The following is a 15,909-nucleotide window of genomic DNA, read 5'->3' as shown; positions in this document are numbered from 1 at the left end:
TTTTAATTATTTTTATATTTTAAAATTTTTATTTATTTATTTGAAAGAGAGAGAGAGAAAACATGAGTGGGGGAGTGGCAGAGAGAGAGGGAGACAGAGATGTCAGCACAGAGCCCAATGTGGGGCTTGAACTCACAAACCGTGAGATCATGACCTAAGCCAAAGTCAGAAGCTTAACCTGACTGAGCCATCCAGGCGCCCCTAAATTTTAATTGTTTTTTAAATTGCTGTCACATAACACATTTTATATAAGTATCTATATTTAGTTTTTTAAACACAAAATATAGAAATAAAAAATTTCACCAATAATACCATCATCTAAAGATAAAGAGTGAGAATAATGTTCTAGTGAATTTTCTTCCAGACTGTCTCTACACACACACACACACACACACACACACACTCTTTTCTTTTTTTTTTTTCCTTTTCTAAATTTTATTCTAGAGAGAGCACATGTACAAGCAGGGTAGAGGGGCAGAGAGAGAAAGAGAGAAACAGAGACAGAGAGAATCTTAAGCAAGCTTCATGCTCAGGACAAAGGTCTGACATGGGGCTTGATCCCATGACCCCGGGATCATGACCTGAGCAGAAATCAGAGTCTGGTGCTCAAATGACTGAGCCACCCAGAGGCCCCCCTTTTTTCTTTAACATGAACTTATTAAGATTTTGTCTTATCATTTCTTCATGCAACGATTTATTAAGCAAATATCATTTGCCGCAACAATGCTACTTATGTTGTAAACAAAAATTAATAGAATAGTAATTGCCATTCCCTTGTAGAATTTATATTCTGATTGAACAGATAGATAATGAACAAGAAAATTGGATAAATAACAAAAATATATTTCTGTGTATATGTGTGTGCATAATTATAGATAATGAAGAAAATTATAAATAAATGTAATCAAGAACTGAACGGGGGCGCCTGGGTGGCGCAGTCGGTTAAGCGTCCGACATCAGCCAGGTCACGGTCTCGCGGTTCGTGAGTTCGAGCCCTGCGTCAGGCTCTGGGCTGATGGCTCAGAGCCTGGAGCCTGTTTCCCATTCTGTGCCTCCCTCTCTCTCTGCCCCTCCCCCGTTCATGCTCTGTGTCTCTCTGTCCCAAAAAAATAAATAAACGTTGAAAAAAAATTAAAAAAAAAAAAAAGAACTGAATGGAATAAGTATAAAAATAAGGTGGCTAAAGATGATATTTTACAGATGACATTTGTGCTGGGCTTTGAAAGATTAAGAAACAGCAAACTTTATGTTCTGTCACATGGGAATAATCTAAGCCAAAGGAAGCAGGCATGAAGGTCTAACAGAACAAAAATGTTGTCTCGGAAAAGCAATAAAAAGATACCAATTTCACTGCACGCTGTTAGAGCCAGGAGTTGGCGCCACTGGCTGGCCAATGAACTCACGAGTGTAAGCATATGCTTTGTGAGGAGCAGGTCTTTCACTAACACCACAGGTCTCTGACCCAACGAGTGTAGTTTGATAGTAATCTTGCTGTATTATATATAGATATAGAGATAGAGATAGAGATAGAGATAGAGATGATATAGATGATATAGATATAGATATAGATATAGATATAGATATAGATATAGATATAGATATAGATATAGATATAGATTCTAGAGTCCAGTCGGCAAGAAGACAGAAGAGGATGTGGTAGTTAGGCAGAAATCAAATCATTCAGGGTTTTAGTTTTTGGCTTTCTAGTAAGATTGAAGTACATGAACTTGAGCTAACCTTTGACTCCTTTGACCAACAGAATGCAGCAACAATGATAAGGTATCTATTCCAGGTCTCCTCCTTAAGAACTTTAGATCCCCATTTGCACTTATGAATCTGGTTGTCATATAAGAAGTCGGACTGCCCGGAGAGCTTGGCACTTGAGGAAGCCCAAGCTGGTCGCATGGAAAGGCCATATGGAGGAATACTGAAACATCATACATAAAAGTAAAGCTATCCACGATGCTCCAGTCCAGCTCAGTCACTAGCCGAATGCAGCTAATGGAACACCCCCAGCTAATAAGATGTAAAGCATAACCACCCAATCAATCCCTGCTCCGATTCCTGACGAACTAGATTATAAAAAGTAATAAAATAATTATTTTATGCCACTTAATTTAAGGATGGTTAGTTACACGGAAATAAAGGAAACAGTAAACCTATAGAGCCATACCTCCTTTTATTGCACTTTAGTATATTTTGCAGATACTGCATTTTTTTTAATAGTTGAAAGTTTGTAGCAATCTTGCATGAAACAAGTCTATAGGCACCATTTTTCCAGCGGCATCTGCTCACTTCAAGTCTCTGTGTCACCTTTTGGTAATTCTCACAATATGTCAAATTTTATTATTATTATTATTATTATTATATTTGTTATGGTGATCTGTAATCGGTGATTATGACTCCCTAAAATCTTAGATGATAGTTATCATTTCTTAGTAATAAAGTATTTTTAAAATAAGGGTGCGTGCATTTTTTTAGACATAATGCTTCTAAACACTTAATAGAATACGGTATAGGATAAACATAACTTCTATATGCGTTGGGTAACAAAAAAAAATCATTTGACTCACTTTATTGTGATATGCTTTATTTCAGTGAGCTGGAACTTAACCCACAATACCTCCAAGGTGTGCTTGCATTATAATATAATGTTATATAACAACAAAAAATAAAATTATAATACACAGTATACTATACTATAGTATACCATAATATAACTTCAGGCAGTAAGAGTATGTGTTCACCTTTCCTAAGCAATAGTATTTGTTTACATGTAAAATCATTCTGTTTATTATGCATGGTTCTTTTATAACAATATAATTTTGCTCTTAGGATAGCACAAAATAGCTATCAGCAAAAGGGGGTTAAAGACATAGATGGCTTCTTTATATCAAAATTAATATTTCTACAAAATTTCCTTAGGGTTTTGTTACAGTAAGTTTAGAGTAGCTAAAAGCTGAGTTAAAGTTGAGTAGCAATACAATTTAAATATATCCATTATTTGAGGACTTAGTTTTGCCAAAGAGACATGGCCTTTAGTTTTCTGTCAATAGCAATATTATTTTAAGTTCAGAGCCTCTTACATATTCATATTTACCTTATGGTCTTTATCAGGGAATGTCATTTTATGAGCAAGTGTTGGGAAATATAATTAAATAGATGTGACCACCAGTTGACCTGTGAGCTGGACCAGCACCTCATCCCCTCCCCTGTCCTTGGACTGTGGTGCCCTTGCTTTTCCTCCTCCCAAAGGGCTGCTCCAAGGACATAGCTTAGAGATGGTGATATGGTATTGAGAATGCCTACACAATGTACATGACTGAACCCAGTTAAGACGTCTTTATAAAATCTTAATATTTGCCAAGCATAAGCAGAGTTCCATTTGATGCCCAGGAAAGCTTCATACATAAGTTTAATTTGCTTATTAAAACTGCCACCTACCAACTTAGAGTGGTCTGCCTCTTTCTTTGATCTCTCCCTCCCCTCCACGTTTTCCATGTTTAAATTACACCCAGGAAGCTCCTGAGAATGCTGCTTACCCACAACCAGTGAAATAGCTGCAAATAACTTTATTTTTTTTTCTCTGTATATTTAGTATTTATTGATTTCCATTCATGACTATGTGTAATGTCGAGTTGTTTCAACGGACTGATAAAGTTAAATATAATTAATATTGTGACAACTCAGTAACAAGAGTGACTCTTATAACTCTTACAGAGCATAATTGGGTTCTATGACTTGTTCCTAACCCATAGAATATGGATGGCAATGGAATCCTCTCCTATGATGAAACTACATTTTTATTTTTATTTTATTTTATTTTATTTTATTTTATTTTATTTTATTTTATTTTATTTTATTTTATATTTTATTTTTTAAGAGAGAGAGAGAGAGCACAAGCAGGGGAAGGGCACAGAGAGAGTCCCAAGCAGGCTCCACACGCAGCCGGAAGCCCAAGATCAAGATCCTGAGACCATGACCTGAGCCGAAATCAAGAGTCTGACACTTAACGAAATGAGCGATGCAAGCACCCCAGATTAGGTTACATTTTATGGTAAAAGTGATAGGATGTCATTCCTTTGATCATGTTATGTGAATCTCCATCTTACTGAAACTAGTCTTTCTCTCTACTGCCTCTGAAAAGCAAGAAGACAGGTTGTTAACTGCGTATCAAGCAGCATCCATGGCAAAGAACTTTGGATCGCCTATAGGAGCTTACAGTCTTCTTGCCACAAGGAAATAAATTCTGATAACAACTGAGATGAGCTTGGAAGGGGATTCTTCTTCAGTCAAGCCTCCAAATGGGAATATCACCAGGATCGTGAGACTTTGAGCAAAGGACACAGCTAATCTGTGCCTAGATTCTTTACCCATAGAAAGTGAGACATAATAAATGTGTTTTGTTTTAAGCACTAAGTTTCTCATAATTTGTTATGCAGCTATGGAAGACTAACATGTGACATACCTTTGTTTAGACAAGTGCTGTTCAGTAGAAATAAAATTCAAGCCACATATGTTATTTTAAAAGTAGAAAAAAGAAAGGAAAATTAATTTTAACAACATATTTCACTTATTAGATATTTATTTGCTACATATGTTCATAAAGCATATTATGTATTATATAAATTAATCTAATCTGATTATAATAGTAAATATATATCATATATTTAGTATTAGTGGGGTTCATGGGTGACTCGGTTAAGCAAGCCACTTCGGCTCAGGTCGTGAACCCACAGTTTGTGAGTTTGAGCCCCATGTCAGGCTCTGTGTTAACAGCTCAGAAGCCTGGAGCCTGCTTCTGATTCTGTGTCTCCAGCTCTCTCTGACCCTCCCCACTCACACTCTGTCTCTCTCTCAAAAATAAATAAACATTAAAAAAAAGTCTTAAAAAATATGTTTAGTATTAGTCTATTATATTACATATAATATGTATTTATATTTTATTTTACCCCAAACCGTCAAAACCTTGTCATTTCAATATGTAATCAATCTAAATATTATTAATGATTATATATATTGTATATATAATATATATACAGTTTTAGTACCAAAACTTCAAGATCCATTGTGTATTCACACATAGCATATGTCAATTTGGGTACTATATTTTATCAAAAATGATTGGGGCGCCTGGGTGGCGCAGTCGGTTAAGCGTCCGACTTCAGCCAGGTCAAGATCTCACGGTCCGTGAGTTCGAGCCCCGCGTCGGGCTCTGGGCTGATGGCTCAGAGCCTGGAGCCTGTTTCCGATTCTGTGTCTCCCTCTCTCTCTGCCCCTCCCCCGTTCATGCTCTGTCTCTCTCTGTCCCAAAAATAAATAAACGTGGAAAAAAAAAAATTTAAAAAAAAATGATTAATCTGTATTTAAGTTTTAGAAAATACATCTAAAAGTTTTATGTTATATTAGTTTTCAAATTTAATTATTTCATGAACATTTTATAATTTATATAAATGTTGAATCACTGGTGCTAATATATGTCAGCTATACTTTAAGAATAAAGAAAAAATAGTTCATTATAATTATACAAAATTATAAATTCTGCTCTTCACACACTAGACATAGTTTAGTACTCAATAGTTACATTAGGTAGTGGCCACTAGCTACCATATTGAATAGGGTAGGGTTAGACCATGGATTTCATGACCCTGAGACCTTAGGCCCATGTTTACAATTCATACTTAAATCAATTGTTATGAACTTTATGAAATCAAACAATCAAAAAAGGTACTTGTTTTCAATGCAGTTTACCAGGACACCACCCACTCACCTTGTTCTGATTCAGCAAATTAGTAGTTGGATCAGATAATTAAGATGAAACTGGTCCGGAAATCTCATTTTGAGAAAACAATGGTGCTGGAAGCTATCCAGGACAAAGGTGGGATGGGGAATGGAGATTGGTTTGCCTTAATGTCTAGAGCTCAAGTGGGTATCATATACTCCAACCCCTTGTGGCTTATAAATAGAATTTTGGCCCTAAGACCATATTCCTGGGAAATCAAAAGAAAAAGTAAAGAAATCCTAAAAAGGAGACTGCCCATATCTTTTGCAGAAAAATAATATTTCCCTTTAACTTACCCCAACCCTAATGAAAATATATTAGTAACGAGGAGCTTTGAGTTGTACCTAGGAATACAATATGCCCAGATATTGTTTGGAATATGCCCACATCACTGCCTCCTTGCTTTTATCCCTATTTTAATTACTTTCATTTTCAAGTTTCATTTTCAACACTTGATACTTAAAAATAAATGTAGAGCACAGCTTTATCCTTATGTTATTCTTTTCTTTAATGTTTGTTTACTTTTGAGAGAGAGACAGACAGACAGACAGAGCAGGAGTGGGGGAGGGGCAGAGACAGAGGGAGATACCAGATTGGAAGCAGGCTCCATGCTCTGAGCTGTCAGCACAGAGCCCAACATGGGGCTCAAACCCACAAACTGTGAGATCATGACCTGAGCCGAAGTCAGATGCTTAACTGACTGAGCCACCCAGGTGGCCCTATGTTATTCTTGATTTATGGCTAAACCCTAAGAACCTCATCTACATCTAAAACTTCGGCTACCACTTATATGCTGATGGCTTCCACAACTTTATTTTTCTAGATCTATATTTGTAAATTGTACTTACTTGTTTGAATGACTTTTGGCATCTTGAATGCCAACGTTTGAATGACTCATTGGCATCTCAAACTCAATGTCTAAAATGAAACTTATTTTTGTTTCCAATTATTCTTAAATCTTCTTTATTTTCTCTCTTCCTAAACATACCACTATGTACAAGTTAAAGCCAGACATCAGTGATTCATTCTTGATGATTTTTCTTTCTCATTTTCTCCTTTACTCATTAAAGTGTAGCATTTTATTTGTTTAATATCTCTTGAACCCTTTCTTTTCTGTTTTGACCATCATTGCTTTGTTATTCATACATGACTACTTATAAACGTCCATGTTAATTCTCTGATTGTTAATTCCACCAATTTTCTTGCTTTTACCGGCCTTTATTATGCCTCCGCATAAAATGGCACCTCATCATTTTCAGGAAAATTTTAATCTCCCTAGTATAATTCACAAAACCACTTATGGCATAAACCTCACGTATCTCTCTGGCTTGATTTTTCTGTGTCTTGTACAGGGCCTGCTACATATCACATGAGCAGAAACATGCAGAAAGTGTACTTGGTTTCTTTTTTAAGAATCAGAGATTATACTTTTTCATTTTAATATAATAAACAAAATATTAAATAAATTTATTAGAGGGTTTTAAAAAATTAACGTTATATATTTTTTTATATGGAAGTCCAGCAGGACATAATAAACAGAATACTGGATTGAAATCTAGAAAGTTAGGTTTTGGTTGTATTTCTGCCAATAAATAGCCAAACAACTTTTGTCAGATAAACTAAACCTCTGTAAGTCTTAGCTAACAACTTTCTTATCTGTGAAATAAGTTGGCTGAGCAAGATAATCTGTATGTTTCTTTCTACCTTATTTTATCCAGGTCAGTACTGTTAAATAGAATAATGCCCTCTGCCACAGAAGACTTTACCGATTTCACTGTTAAATATGACTACTAACTCCACTGGAATCCTTTATCAAGAGAGTTTTCAATATATTAAACCTAAAACTGCTTTATTTTCTTGATTTGAGATACAGATAAAATAAAATGCATATATCAACAATGGATTTACAAATTATATTTGTCTATTGTGAACAAAAATATGAGTATTTATAAATAGCATATGAAGAATTTAGTACTCCTCAGCCCTCATACTCAGAGATAGCATCATTAAAAAATATTATCATACATTCAGCATTGTTTTTGTTTTCCTTAATAGTGGAATCTATATATTTCATAAGCACTCTCATTTTACAGTGACATTATTGGTCAAAATAATTAACACCCACAATCTGAATGTTCTCAAAATTTCCTAGGGCAATCAATTTAAATAAAACTTTCAAGTCTTCTAAATAATAATGATAATAATAGAAAACAGAAAAAAACCCACATTTTTATTTGTTGAACATGTTTTTACCTAAGAAACAAAGAACACAATTCATTTGAAACTGTCACCAGCTAGATCCCAAGACCTTTTACTTCCCATCTGCTTGTACCCACTGACCTTTGTCCTCCATTATTCCTTAAGCTCTTCTTTCCAGCTTATCTGTTGCCTTAGGCAAACCACCCAATGTCTACAGAATCCTGTGATGGAAACCAAAACTAACCCTCAAACAATAGGACTTACTCTGACAAAGAGCCCTGGCCAGCCTAGACCACCCAGACCAGTTCGAGCTTAACTCCCACCTCACACCTGCATGGAGTGACCCATGGAGTAAGGGCAGTTACCTTTACCTTGTTATCTTACTAAACTTTCTGCCCCATGAGGAGTGGAGCACAAGCCTCATTTACATAACATGCAACATTTGTATAGCCATGTTTCCTTAAGGTGCATGTGCAACCTTATGTCCTCCTGTGTATGCAATAACAAGGCTCCCCTATCTAAATATTCATCCTAACTCTAAATAAAAGTGATAAGGAAAAATCTGTTATAAGATGGCTGACAGGACTGATAGGGAAATTCCAGTCCCAGAGGGAAGACTCCCCTTCTGGGTTCTTCTTTCCACCCTGCTTGCAGCATGCTCCAAATTACTACTAATGCAGAATGCGGAAGTAACAGACTATAAATTGTTCCCTCTACTTATGCTCCGGACTCAGATCTCTGGAGAGTGGTCTCCTCTGAGCCGGCCAGTGTAAAATAAACCTTCTGCCTTCCAAGATCTCCGAGTGCTGCTTGGTTCTTCTGCTGGGTGATCCAGACCAGGTTCCATAACAAACGGAACTCATGAGAACTGGTAAGTTACAGCTTTGGAAGTTATTCCTGTGATCTTATTTGCTAAAAATAGTTTCCTTTGTTGGGACAACTTTATCTGGTATAGTTTCTATCTGCATCAAGGAAGGGAACTCATGTTAGCTCAGTTACAAAATAGCAAACTTTGCAACAAATTGTATTCCAGACTTTTCATTTCAAAATTATGATGGTAGATTCCAACTGTGTCAATTTAGCAGTTAAATGTCTAATAATTGATAATGGTATTCCATATCGTTAGTTTATTACTTTTTTGGAGGAATTGCTAGAGAGTCATAAAAAGGAAGAGTGTATAGAAATTAATGGGTTTCTAATGAGATGGAAAATGATTACTATAATAAAAAAGAATTTGGACTTGTAACTGGAAGCAGTATTGACAAGAAATTTTCTAAGTTAGACTCTTGTTATAGAAGCTTATCAGCTGATAAAATATTTTTACTGTTAGATTTTACAATCTGAAATTCTAGCAAGAGAGAAAAAAATTTCAAATGAGTACTCCCAATCATTGTTTTCAAATATAATAAATTTGTTAAAGATGTTAAAGAGGTCACCCAATTGATAGATTTCCACATCAACTTCAGTGAAGGTTGAGATTTAGGCTTACCAAGGGAGTTGCTTACCAAAAGGAAACTCCATTTTCATACATTACAGTGTTGTGAAAGAGGACTGCCAACACTTGCTTTGGTTCCTCATTAACATGTTGTTAGGATGCTCAATTTGCATTTTAAAAAGATCAAAATGATTCTGGTGGAGTGGAGAATATGACAAGTCCTCTATGCAAGTCAGCAATGTGAACACCTTGCAGATTCCTATTTTACCTAAGTATAAGAATTAGAAATAGGGGCAGTGGGGTTTCTTAGTTATGTGTTGGATTCTTGATTTTGGCTCAGGTTATGATCCAAGGGTTCTGGGATTGAGCCTCATCTGGCTCCACACTAAACATGGAGGCTGCTTAAGATTCTCTTTCTCTCTCCCTTGGCTCCTACACCCCTGCCCCCCTCCCCCCATGCTTTCTCTCTCTCTTAAAAAAAAAAAAAAGAATTATAAATAAAACAAGAGAGATAGTATTTCTATTAATCAAAGCCCTCATAAGGTCAAGTTTGAAATATTATGTCCCATTTTAGACTCTAATGGAGAACAGTGATTCAAATTCTTACGAGAGTATGGACAACTATGAGATTTATGTGGAGATAGGAAGTCTGCTTTATAAGGAACGATTTCAGGAAATGAACTTGTTCCAAGAAAAATATGATAAATATATTTAATTGTGAACACAGAGTGCAAGGAAAATGAGGTAAAATACTGAGAAATATTTGAGAAAAAATGTTCTGATTAAAGTCCATTATAAATATACCTGGGAGGGGGATTCAATTCTATTATATAAATTTCCAAGAACTATTTCTTTTTCAAAAGGTTTTTCAACATTTTTTACCTGTGAGAATTATAAACTGGGACACTAAATTTTATAATGATATATAAGATGGTAAAATTATACAAAATTATATTAAGTATCTAATAAATATCATATATAACATAAATAAAGCAACAAAAGTACTCAGATTTGGATATTCAAAAGTGAAACAGTATATTTTTTGGAATCAAGTCTGATAGCAAAACACTGTAGGGGAGGAAAAATAATGTTCCTTCTACCATTCTGGATTCTTGGCTGAGACGACTCTGTAATAAAAAAGAGAGAGAGGGGAAGGAAGGAAGGAAGGAAGGAAGGAAGGAAGGAAGGAAGGAAGATGAGAGAAAGAAAGAAAGAAAGAAAGAAAGAAAGAAAGAAAGAAAGGCATACAATAATAGGAAAACAGAAGTTTAATAACATGTATACTTCCTATATACATGGAAGATACCAAGGAAAACAGTAATTCCCCAAAAAGGACCAAGCCATCACCCTAAATAACATCTCCAGTGAAAGACATGCGAAGATGTTGGGGGGGATGTGGAGCTAACTATGAGAGGTTTTCTAGCAAAGCATGATAAAGGATAGTGTTGCTGTTTATGCAGATTTAAATCTCTGCCTTCTCCATTGATGAGGCTTAGGGATTTAGTTATTTCCTTTCTTCCTGGTACAGCAAAGAAGACATTCTTACAAATAAAGCTTTCTCCTATAAATGTAAATACAAAAGGGTAACTTCTCAGTGTTCAGAGTTTCTACTGTGGCAGCTCTTTCTTAAAAATAGCTTAAAATAAACCTTACGCCAAAAAAGTATATTTTGAGGTAGCAAATTTTGCTTTCTTTCCACTTCATATTTGACCAGAATGATACAATTGAACTTCTTGATATGGAAAATGACTACGAAGAAATTTAGCTATGCTGAAATAAATTCAAAAGTATATCAATGATAGAATTTAAGCAAATGTGGAAAATCAGAGAAAAAACAAGACACTCTTTTCCATGGAATGGAACTTTATATACTTCATATACTATTAAACTTCACATACTATTAAAAAACCAAAATTCACTAGAGTAAACTTGAAGATCTAAATGGCTTTATTAAGTGATCTGTGATTGGGCAACACCCCATCTAGCAAGTAGAGGGGATCTCCTAGGAGTTGTACAAAATGGAAGGTTTTTACAGGAAGGAGGGTGAAGCAAGAAAGTTTTATTAGCAAAACAAAAGAATTTTTCCAGGCAAGGGGCACCTGGGTGGTTCACTTGGTTGAGCATCAGACTCCTGGTTTCAGCTCAGGTCATCATTCTAGGGTCTTGTGATTGAGTCCACCATTGGGCTCTGCACTGAGCATGGAGCCTGCTTAAGATTCTCTCTCTCTCCCTCTCCTCCTCTCCCCCTGCTCACACTCTCCATCTCTCTCACACTCCAAAATTAAAAACAACAACAACAACAACCAAAAACAAGAAAAGAATTGTTCTAGGCAAGGTCACTTTCCCTTAGGGGAAGAAATGGGAGTCTTACCATGTGGAATTACCTCATCTGCCCTGGGGGATGGAGATGGGTCATGTGACAGGTTACCTCATTGACACTAATCAGAAGATTCCTGACTGACCACTTAAGTCTTATAATTCTGGAGAAGGTTGAAATTGCAATTAGAGTAGGTATTAAGCTTTGGTTTTATGACTTGGCCTAAGTGACACCATTCTGGACCTCTGGTTTTCTATTTAACAATATATTTAAAAAATTTCATTAAAAAGTAGGAATATATGAAAAATTTTTAAACTACATAGGATTGTCAAAAATTCAGTGTCAAAATAATATTTTTATATGTTTGATAAATAAATTAATATCAGAGTCATCAAAATTATAGTAGTAAAATATGCAGCAGACATGAGTGTAATTGCAGGCTTAAAAAAGATTAAAAAATGCAGTGTTCTCTGATATAGGTCTTTCAATATCTCTCCATTAAAGGAGAAAACAAGCTGTAATTAGTGTGTTTAAAGAAACATTCCTTGTCTGGATTTTCTCCTGGGGATTGTGTTCTGTGCTTGTTGGATAGGTTTTCACTTCCGACACTTAATAATAATCATGGTCATTGTGTAGGTCTGCTTAAAGACTTGTCTTTAAGTGTCAGAGTACTATTAGTTTATTTCTACATATGATTTTGCTTTCTATGATTATACTCTACAAAATGCCATCTCTTTATTGAATAATGAAATGGTCAGTTGGTGATCCAACTTCTCATTTTTTATAGCCTGAAAATTCAGTGTATTTGTTCTTTCTGGTGGCTGCATTGTCTTTGAGATTAGCATTTTCTGCTGTTGTTTATGATAAGAAAATATACCGTTATCTAGATGGGAAGATCACTCTCTAAGAGAATAAACTGAGATAAATGCATCATAGTATTATCTGTGGAAACTGGATTCTTTTATATGCAATAAAAAGATGGGAATATGGGAATTACATAAAGATGCAACAAAAAGATGGGAATAAAAAATGGGAATTACTGTTTAGTCTTTATATGTAGGTAAAATGAACTTAGTAATTTTTCAGTGTATGCTTGCATTATTTATTATTATTATTATTATTATTAATTTGCAATAGTGTTGTGCCACGAAAGTAATGAGTGATGTGTCCTATTTAGGCAATAAATTCTTCTACAGCAGATTTTGTACACTTCTGCTTAAAAAACTCATGTAGGGGAGCACCTGGGTGGCTCAGTCGGTTGAGCGTCCGACTTGGGCTCAGGTCATGATCTTGTGGTCCGTGAGTTCCAGCCCCGTGTCGGGCTCTGTGCAGACAGCTCAGAGCCTGGAGCCTGCTTCTGATTCTGTGTCTCCCTCTTTCTCTGCCCCTCCCCTGCTCATGCTCTGTCTCTCTCTGTGTCAGAAATAAATAAACGTTAAAAAAAATTTTGTTTAAATAAAAATAAAAATAAAAAAATAAAAAAAATCATGTAGGTAGCTCAGGAACCACACTTTTTTACCTCATCTGTCATCCCGGTACATGTAACTCCTTCTCCAGTTCATTGTCCCACTTCTGCCATTACCCCCCAAAGGCAGGTACCTAATTACTTAATATATGCTCTTAATTTACGTGTATCTTTGTAAACTAGTCAGCCCCATTTGTATGTTTCTGTGTATACAAATAATACAAAGGGTTAGCATTATTTTTTCCTGTTTTTCTCATTCAACAATTTGAGTGCTCTGTTGCTGTATACCTATTGCAAATTATTTGTTACCTTGCCTTAATCGCATGAATTCCAGAGCATTTCACTTAACCATTTCCCTGTTAATGGATGCCTAGTAGTCTCCGGAGACATTGAAAATATCTCCTTGATTGGTGATACCCTTCTTTTAGCAGAAACTTTTATTTGGATGAAATGCAGTTTATCGATTTTCATTTTGTAAGGTCTGTACTTTTCATAATAAGTTTTCCATTTTTGTAGGATACAAATGTTTTTTCTCATGCATTATATCTGTTCATTTTTTGGTATCTTCCTTTATGTACAGTCTAAAACCAAGATTTGGATTTATTATTTTTCTACATAAAAATTTAGTTTTCCCTGCTTCATCTGCTAAACAATACAGTATTTCTTCATTATTATATATCAAATACTCATATATACATGGGATTGCTTCAGAACATTTTATTTTTTGCATTAATCTGTGACCTCCCCTTTCCAGAAATAGACTAGTTTGATTTCTATAACTTTTTAACATAATATTCTATATTATGGAATCCTCTTTCTGTGATCTCATTTTTTGAGTTGAAAAGCTGTTTCTTAACTTTTATTGTCCCATAAATATATTAGAGTGAGTACAGAATTCTCAAAATATTAAGCTAATAATTTTCATTGAGAGTTTTTAATTGTGGGTATATATTTGTGAAAAGAATTGCCCTTACAAAAAATATGTTCCAGGAAAAAAAAAACATAATGTTCAGGTTAATTTCAATATATTATGTGCTTTAATATCAGTTTAAAATCTTTGTCCATAGAGATGTTTTCCATGCTTTTTAGGGTGATCATTTTATACTTGTAATTTGCCTTAGGGATACATAGCTACTTTCTAGAAGTTTAATTTTAAACTGCATATGTAGGGAAACAAAACTTGTCATCCCAAATTGTGTCCTTTTGGCATGTGGATTATTTTAGGCTGATTATTTTTAAGAAACAGAGGACTCTGGAAGAAATTTTTACCTTCCCCCTAATGGCCTAAATTTGAATTTGTATAGTGCATTTGCTCCAGGAAAGGAACTATCACAGTAGGTAACTACAGGATCCTGTGAATTAGATGTGGTAGACAGGGAGAAATTTAGCAGTTTGTTAAAATTCCTCCCTATGTCCCATTGTTTCTCTAGGGCTCAATAAACTTTTGTTTGCCAGGCTCTTACTCTTTGTCATCTGTGAATTGTCTTCCTTCCCTTTGAAGTACCTGACACCTACCACCTTCTCCTTGGGTCTGGATGGCACGTAATTGCATTACTGCCTATGAGCCTCACGTTCTTATGGAGCGCCCATAAATAAAAATTAAATCTGATTTTCTCCTGTTAATTTGTCACCTGTCAATTTTATTCACAGACCAGCTAAAATCACCTTACAAAATATAGGAAATTTTTTTTTTCCCAACACACGTGTGAGACTTTAGTCTGACTTGTAAGATTTTATTACAAGATTTTGTTCTCTCATTTTATTGTGTTTTACTAAAAGAATGATTATATAATCAACATATAAGAACACTTTTCTCTTCCTTTCTCATATTTACATTCCTCCCTTTCTTATAGCATTGGTCACAGCCTCCTACACTGAATTAAAAGGTAGACACAATGAAAGCATCGCTATGGCATATCTATGGTTCAAGATAATACATATAAAGATTCTGCAGCAGGTATAAAAATGTTTGTATTCTATTTCTTTTTGTCTGAGAGGTTGTTTTGTTTTCTTAAAAATTTTAGGCATAGAAAGGGTTGAATTAAGTCATTATTAATCATTTTAATCTCTTAAATTAATTGTAAGACTGTTGTTTTGTTAATATGATGCACCGCATTGCTATATGTTGTAACTTAAGATTCTCCTTACATTTATGGGATAGGCAACACTTGATTAGAATTCATTTTTACTGCCCTCTGGGGAATTCATCCATGAGGGTGTTTCCTTGAAATCTGTAGGGAGGAATGCCTGATTCCCAGAAAAATCCCCTGAGATGGATGCTCCTTGTTCATCCCAGGACGTCCCTCTCCAAACCAAGTCTCCTCACTAATAAAGTGTCGGGTGTCAGCCAAAAACAAAAATCATTTTTAATAAATTGTTAGATTCAGTTAATTAACATTTTCATCAGACATTTTAAATTTATGTTCAGAAATAGATTTAATCTATCATATTTTTCTATGATGGCATTATTTATACAATGACTATGTTAGGCTCATAATAATATTAAGCATTTTTCTCTTTTTATCTAGTTGCTGGCACAACTTGTATAAAATAGGAATTGCTGGTTCTTTTAACTAGTTGGTCAAAGACAAAAACAAAAATGAAATAAAAAAAAACAACTGTGAACTATTTGAGATGTAAGAATTTTAAGGTAAAGAAGAATACAAATCTCTATTTAGTGTAAACACAAGTAGCCATGTTTGAAATGTTTT

General features: G+C 34.9%; 1 non-coding gene across 1 annotated transcript; it reads left to right on the top strand.

Annotated features, from left to right (window-relative positions):
* The first annotated feature begins 1,349 nt into the window (after nucleotides 1–1,349).
* Nucleotides 1,350–1,499, top strand: LOC115513222. Its single transcript, XR_003968627.1, has one exon. It is a non-coding gene; the product is annotated as a small nucleolar RNA SNORA62/SNORA6 family (small nucleolar RNA).
* Nucleotides 1,500–15,909: the final 14,410 nt, after the last annotated feature.

Source organism: Lynx canadensis, chromosome B1, assembly GCF_007474595.2.
Source record: "Lynx canadensis isolate LIC74 chromosome B1, mLynCan4.pri.v2, whole genome shotgun sequence".
In the NCBI taxonomy this organism is placed as follows: domain Eukaryota; kingdom Metazoa; phylum Chordata; class Mammalia; order Carnivora; family Felidae; genus Lynx; species Lynx canadensis.
The sequence above is the reverse complement of the archived record's forward strand: the minus strand, read 5'-3'. Positions and strand labels throughout refer to the sequence as shown.